This window comes from Temnothorax nylanderi, unplaced genomic scaffold (genome assembly GCF_030848795.1).
Source record: "Temnothorax nylanderi isolate EJ_2023f unplaced genomic scaffold, tnyl_v1.0 TNYL_tig0706_pilon, whole genome shotgun sequence".
NCBI classification, from domain to species: Eukaryota; Metazoa; Arthropoda; class Insecta; order Hymenoptera; family Formicidae; genus Temnothorax; species Temnothorax nylanderi.
This window is the reverse complement of record NW_027249768.1, coordinates 17187-25521: the sequence shown is the minus strand read 5'-3', so window position 1 is coordinate 25521 and position 8335 is coordinate 17187. Positions and strand designations below refer to the sequence as shown.

The 8335-nt window shown below is 41.2% G+C and overlaps 1 pseudogene; it reads right to left on the bottom strand.

Annotated features, from left to right (window-relative positions):
- Window positions 1-7114: 7114 nt before the first annotated feature.
- LOC139784927 (uncharacterized) lies at window positions 7115-7818 on the bottom strand (annotated as a pseudogene).
- Window positions 7819-8335: the final 517 nt, after the last annotated feature.

Below are 8335 nucleotides of genomic sequence, written 5' to 3'. Positions count from 1 at the left end.
TATGCATCCGAAATCGCAATAGATGTTCAAACAATTTGCTTTGAATCGTTGGACCGACCATCAAAGTGTCATTTAAGGATATCCCCCTGTTAGTCTTTGCCGACGCGTCGAAAACTACACGTACTTTAGTTGTAACGCTCGTGGATTTTGTAACCGCGTGATGGGGGAGATAATAACCATTTTCCGATTCTTCCGGTAACAGTGACCTAAATTAATATATTCGTTCATCACGCGTTCGTATTCTTGTTTAAGTATCGGATTAGCACTAAGTTTTTTCTGTAATCCGTGAAATCGACGTAAGGCTATCGCTCGTGAATTCCCGAAGTCCCTTTCTGCCGTTCGAAACGGTAATCGCACAATGTAACGTCCCGAAGCATCACGCGTCGTGTTCTGAGTGTAATGGTTCTCGCATTCTGAGTTGTCTGACGATTTAAACTGTTTAGCGGTAGTGTCTTCCAATAGCCAAAATTTTGCCATTTGTTCTATCAGTTCTGTCAACTTGCACGAAACGATGGCCTTACCGCCGGCCGCGGCTATCCCTCCGACGACGACCCAGCCAAGCTAAGTTTTTTGTAACAATAAATCGCAATTATCCCGCGAAAGATTAATTTGTCCGATCGATAGTAAAGATAAGGTCGCTCCGGAACCGATGATCATGTCGACTGATCGAGGTAAGTGAAATTGTGGGTCAGCTAATTTTAAATTTGCTGGTATATCGACCGACTCGCGTGGAAATACTTCGTCCGGAATTCTATCTGCGATTTTTGGTACTATTAAGAATGAAAGTTTTTTCTTGAAATCGTTGTTAATCGAATGAATGAAGAATTCAACTGTACCGTTTGATGTTGTGTGCATGTCGCCAATCGCGCCGATCTGAATGGAACATGGGCGTACGGGTAACTTTAAACTTCGAACGAAATCCTGCGTTACAAAGTGAGCCGATGCACAAGTATCTAATAAGGCGCGACACTGTATGAAATTACCGTGTGAATTTTTTACACGAACTATCGTGCTCATCATTAACTGTGATTGTAGATTCCGCGAAAATGTTTCGAAAACGAGTGATCTCCGTCATTCCGATTCAGGCGGCAATGCCGATGACTGATTTGAAGGATTCGCGGGTTGAATCTTGGAAGTTTCCTGTTTAATCGCCAATGATTTGGATGTCGGGTTATGTAAAAACGTATTGTGATATTTATTGCACATTTTACAATGTGACCAGCTACAATTGCCAGTATGTGCTCGGAGGCAATTCTTGCAAAGTTTAGATTTTTTAATGAAATCCCACCTACGCGATACTGACAGCTTAATGAATTCCGGACATTTGTATACCGAATGTTTTTCCTTCTTACAAAAGAAACAGTTCGAGGATGTATTGGTAACTAAAGCGCGCGCACCTGAATCATCTTTGCGCATTTTAAACGAGGATGTCTCCCTTTTTAAAATTTGTCGCTTATTGCCGATTTCGGATTTAGAACGCGACGCATTTTGTTCTAACGTGAAGATGCGGAACGCAGTTTCAGAAACGAACTTGTATAATTGTTCGAGCGTCGGAGAGATATCCAAACTAAGAGTCTCTTCCCACTTCGAGCGAATATTTATTGGTAATGCGCGTTCAATTATTCGAATTAACAGATGTTGATCCGGATGCACTCCCAACGACGCAAGCATGTTTACGTGTTGTCGCATGTCGTCAACGAGCTTCATCAGTTCTCTATGCGTAGCTTTATCCGGCGCCGGTAAATCGATAATCGCATCGAGATGTTTCGCGATTAAAATTCGTTTTCTCTCGTACGAATCGTTGAAAAGCTTCCACGCGTTTTTGTAATTTTCCTCGCTCACGTCGTAAATTGTAACCTTATTTAGCGCGTCGTCTCGTAATGAATCCTTCAGATATAGAAACTTTTGCAAATCCGTTATATCTTGTCGTGAATCGATCATTGTTACAAACGTATTTTTAAACGATAACAATTTTTCTAAGTTACCGTCGAATTTTGGTAGTTCGGCAACCGGTAATTTAATGCGACGTGTGTTGTTATCGACCGGAATCGAAGTTGCGTTTAAATTTACTGTTTGCGATGTTGACGCCGGTGAGAGTGTTTCGATTTTGCTCGCAATCGCGAAATATCGATCTTGAATGTCATGAAATTCGACTAAATTTTCATCCGCCGGCTCTAGCAATTCGAGCTCGTCATGCAACTCTTCGTACGCGTGGAAAAGTTCTGTTATACGCCTTAATCGCATCTTTAGGTTTGCCTCGTCTAATCGATCCTCCGCGATTACTTTCTCTAAATTGGTCAGTTGAGCTTTCAGCGTTGAACGCTTCTGACTGATATATCTTAGACGACTCATAATGAATTCAATGAAACTCGACCTTAAGATTCGTCAAACAATTTAATGTTAACTCGGAAAACAATATAACGTGACTCTGGAACCGTATGCTGAGGCACCCGTTTCCCATTTAAGCCGGGAAATACCCGTGGAGACGCCTGGTATGTCCCACGAACCCGATAACACCAGAGAGGAGACAGGGGAGGACGAGGTGCAAAAGGTGCGGATGGTGCAGGTGCACCGAATGACCAAAGAGCAGCTAGAGGAGACCCAGGGGGGTCAAACGACGCGACAAAGTACCACCGACGCGGTGGCACGCGATGAACTTCCGGACGAGGAGGTGCAAAGGTTGATGGCGAGGGACACGACGAGAATCGAGGAGACCACATCGCCCGGTTCGCAGATATTTGCGGCAGAGGAGACGGTGCAGCGGGAGCTGCACGCGGAGAACACTAGCCAGCCCGAGCCTGAAGCAGAGGAGATACACTCGCAGGTGTATACTCAACTCTAAAAGCCTTTTTTATAATGTATGAGAAAGTTTTAATTTTAACGAACGTTTTAAGATAAGATATTTTATATTTCTTTTATGCAAAAGCAACACGTACGCACGAGAAGTACAATAATAATTTAACAAGCGATTAGGGCAAAGAGCCAACGCGATATATACATATGATACACGAGACAACACGAAATAAAGAAAAGAGACATTTACACGAAATACATGCACAACAATATACCTACCTACAAAGATTCCTCCAATCCCAGATAATCGTCGATACGACGAGAGCGTAAAACAAATTGCAGCATACATTGAGATGGACTCATTGTCAGATAAATTTAAAATAATAATATTAACATTCATTTTTATTCTTTTTGCCATAGCGGTAGTCAGCATACTGTTACTGGTATATACGTACAAAACAGAGTCAGAATCACGTTACGTACCCTAAGTACAACAGGATGAAATTAAAAGAATATCTAGTAGTTTCAGTAATCATAATTTTTCCATTGTTTATTAACTTTCCAGATCCAGACATAATCATAACGACATTCATACTATTCACACTTTACATAATAATATTAGGAGCGGAAGTAGATCCACGACCGATCCGCGAGTGACGGTTTCATAATTAATAATATTTAAGCTACACTTTTAACATGAAAAGCGAACAGGACATATTCCTGAATGCGCATATATTTTATTTAATTTTTTCAAGCGTTATTTACAACTACACTTTAAAGCACTAAATACACTTTACAGGCCCTAAGCCAACGGAAGAGCGCAGAGACAATCTGTAAGTGGAAGAGATTCCAATTCAATACAATCAACAATTTTATAAAGTTCTATTAACATTTTCTACATTCAAAACAGAATATTAAGGCCTTCAGCCGATGAGATGCACAAGGTGCACAAGTACAATTCAAATTACACTTTATTCAAGATATTCAAAGATTTTAGTAAAGAAAGGACCTTTTAGGTCGATATACAGTCAATTACGCTAATTTAAAACATTTAAAGGCATTTCAAAGGGCTACACTTTTTACTACACCTTCAACACTTTCTACACCTGTTTCGTAGATTCAGCGTGCGAGACGAGCCAGCGAAGGCTCTACACTTTAGATTACACTTTTGACACCTTCTACACCTGTTTCTTAGATTCAGCGTGCGAGACGAGCCAGCGAAGGCTCTACACTTTTCATTTACACCCATTACACTTTCTACACTTGCATGTTGCATTTAAGCGTGCGAGAACGAGTCACCGAAAGGTGCTACACTTTTACACTTTCTACACTCGACGTCTTAGAATAAGCGTGCGAGATGAGCCAACGACGGCGATTACACTTTTGATACACTTTTAGCACTCCGAGTGCAGATTTATTAAATTCATTGAATTTCCAATATATTATTTACAGTTACATCTCACGGAAGAGAAACCAGCCAAATGGAGTCATTCCAGGCCAAGATTTATTTAACATTGCACATTGCATTAATTTTCATTATATTCAGTTACACTTTGTTACACTTTTGTGTACTTTCTACACTTTTAGACGGCATTCAGCCAATTTGATATTATATTCATGATTTTAATACTTAAACATTATTCCCTGTCGATTTAAGATTTTATTATTATGCAATTATGCGTGCGGTAATTTTAAGCCGCGTTATACTTACTTTTTATACTTACCGTTATTACACCGACTCCGGTGATTAGATGAGACGATTCCATAGCGATCCCGGGTACCTGAAAGAAAGAGAAAATTAATACTTACCTGGTTTCATAGGATTCGTCTGTTGTGACGTTGAGAGTCACTCGATGCGAGTCGAGTGACTTTTGGTTCGCTTGCGCGAAGTTTGCGTGCAGCGACGCGTTTGGTTCACGCGAGTGCGAAAGCCAAGTCGCGCCGTTGCACTTTAGTGTAGCATCTCACGAAAAGGTGCCGAGTCCCAAGAACGACTCGGCAAGCGAAGTGCAGATCGAGTCGTACCATCTACACCCGAAGGTGCGCTCCGCCAGTGCGAAGGTTGCGCGCCTAAAATGACGACTCAGCGCATGCGTGAGTCTAAGGTGGGAGAACTCGACCCGTTCCTCCCGGACAGTCCGTCGTGAGTTTTCGAGGCGTCAACACGTACATCGGTTGCGCCATACAAATCGGAAAAGGCGTTCTTATCCCGTTATCCGCTAGCGTTAGTAGCGTGAACGAAATATTATTACGGACAGTCCGTCGCGAACTTTCGAGACGTTAATTGCGTCATACACATCGAAAAAGGCGGTCTTATCCTGTTATCCGCTAGCGTCAGTAGCGTGATTAATCCATTGTTAGAGACAGTGAGTGCGTGATACGGGAATATTCCTATTGCGCTTATATTGATCGTTAAGATCCGCATTAACCGAATAAGCGGCGTTTCGACAACAACTCGACGTAGTTACACGCGATCGAGCGAACACGCGCGCTAGGAGAGATTGCTGTACAATCTAATTTTTAATAAACTATTATTTGTTTATAATAAACAAAAAGCATTGATTCGCGACCCCAGTGAACATCCTATCCGATATTCCGTATATACGCTTCGCTTAACAAGGGCGTGGCCGACGGCCTTGAACGCGCCTGCGACGTAGAAACGACAGCCATCTTGCTGAGAAGGAAGGACGGGGCAACGCAGTAATACAAGGTTTCTGTATTAGATCCAGAAAATACAGTGGCGACCGTTAATTCAGCCCAAGTAGTAAGTGGCTATATTCATAAATTTAATAATTCCATTCGTTGTTCCGGTCACAACTCAACTAGCACGGCTGCGTCTAGTTTCTTGCGTACGATCGATAATGCGTCGTTGGTCTTCCCGGGCGTCCGAAAACAATAGCGAGTCGCGGCTCGACGATTTTGTCGATAAATATTATATATGTAGTCGTAAAAACGAAACTCGTTGAAATCAAATTCAATAAAAATGAATCTACCAAATATGAAACGTATGTACTTGAGAATACTTATCTCTTCAAACTCGAAGGTCCTCTGCGTTAGCTCGGGCGGAGTGGGATGGCCCCTGAAGACGACTGTTCTGCGTGTGGATGTACGTGTCGATATCGGCGTTGAATGTCTTCTTCGTGAGTTCGGACCTCACAGGAGGCACCAAAAACTGTATCGTCGAAAACCTCTTCAACATGAAGAAATTTCCAGGTTTCGGGAAGAATGAAATAAATAACTCGTAATTTCGAGCCAAGGGAAATAATCCTTTATTGGCTCATGGGGGAAAAGCCTATGAAGGCATAAAAACCCCCTGAGTTTGCGTGATATACAATTGGGTGAAATATTAGAGAATACGTATATATAAAGGTTATTAACGACACTGGGTATCGCGAACGGGGCCCCGTAATCAAGACTCGGCTCGATCGCGTATTCGTATATTAGAGACTCGGCTCTTTCGCGTGCTCGAGACTCGGCTCGATCGCGCACTTGTATAAGAGACTCGGCTCTTTTCGCGTGCTCGAGACTCGGCTCGATCGCGCACTCGTATTAGAGACTCGGCTCTTTTCGAGAAATAATATCACTAAATAAAATAATCGTTTTTGAAGAAGGGCGCGATGAAACGTCCACTCAAAGAGGATTCGCGTGATTAATTGATTATTTTCGTTGCCTAGTTAATTAATAACAAATTCAACCGCCGCGACAATTGAGTTGCGTTTTGACGCTCCTGCGACGGTTCGATCACCGCCGACTTTGTTCCATGGAACAATTATTTTAATATATGAAGGTGAGGTAATTGCATAAAAGGGACATCCTCTCCGATGACCTTGACCTTGACATATGTTGTCAAGGTCACCCTCCTGAGTGACCTTCAGAAGGTTTTAGCCGGCGGTCATTGTTTATTAAAAAGTTATAAACAAAAAAAGTTTGAAAAATATAGCAGCTATTTTGAGTATTGGAAGGCATAAATGACTAATATATATGTCGAAATAGTTCACGCATACACTTTTTACGCGAGACGAGTTGTCACATGGGTTCGTGGCGCGCTTTACAAGCTCGTTTATTGTATATCACCACAAATATTCACACAGATGATCGACTAACTTTATCTTCTTTAATACCACCTGTACTTAAACGAGCTTGTAAAGCGCGCCACGAACCCATGTGGCACCTCGTTTCGCGTGGAAAGTGCGGCAGTCCCTGTTTGTTTACGTTTGAAATTCTTCATATATTTCCATACGGCCGGACTCAAATAGTTTCGGAGGTACAGGCTGAGAAAGGATAAAAATAATAAATACAAAAATAAACGTTTAATCGTGATTTATTCAATACTATCATTAGGAATCTCAAAGATTTCAGCCATTGCATCAAAGAATGCGATGATCCGAGTGTCACAGTTATATTTACGGCGAAACAGAAATTCTGCAAGATATCCTTCATGTCTTTGACGTGTTCCGTAGCGAGGAATATTAGCACGCGTTTCTCGCCAGGCACGCTCGATAGTTTGTGTGTGAGCACCGCTGTCAGGGTCAATGAAGTTCATTTTATAATTTACTTGAAGATGTTTAAACCCACAATCATTTAAACAATTATATGCTTTCCAGCTATCTGACATAATTGTGGTGCCTGGTTTAATCCACTTGCGAATAACTTCGAGTAGAGTCATCGATGAACGATCAGGGACAGGTTCAATAAACAATCGCCCCGATGATCGTTCGATTCCACCGAATATCCATTATCCTGTTATCAATCTACCTTTATTAAACAAAGAACATTACTTCGGATTTAAACATTTGTCCCAACAATAAGTCTAATCTTTATATAATAAATACCTTTATTAAATTTTCGTTTTCCAATCTTCGCTTCATCTATCTCCACGATAACATTTTCTCCACCTAATTGTTTTGAATTTTTTTCAATCCATAAAATACACACTTTTCGACAAAAACTGGCCCAATCCACTGTTGTATGAGCTGTTATATCCAGTTCGAATTGGAGAAATTCCTGACGAGGTGGTCGCAGCATCAGATGATACGCAATGAATTGACATGATTTTTGGATAGAAAGATGAATGTTCTCAAACCAAGTGCCTTTGAAAATACTTATTTTTATGTTACATTGCTTCCTTATCCGTTTGCGTTTATTATTCTGCACATAATAAACATGATTACAACGGAAAGTTCACACTTTGTTCACGCACAAGAAACATATTATTATCACACTTTGGACATGTTCGTACACTTGGAAGTACTTTATGATCACATAAAAAATCAAGAAGTAGATTAGAATCGCGACAGATACTTAGAAATTCGTTTAGTTTTATTATTGTTCACGTTCCGAAACTTTTATACGCTGTGATGAACCCTAAGCGAATGATAAATATTCTGTGTCGGAAATATATGAAGAATTTCAAACGTAAACAAACAGGGACTCCCGCACTTTCCACGCGAAACGAGGTGCCACATGGGTTCGTGGCGCGCTTTACAAGCTCGTTTAAGTAGAGGTGGTATTAAAGAAGTTAAAGTTAGTTGATCATCTGTGT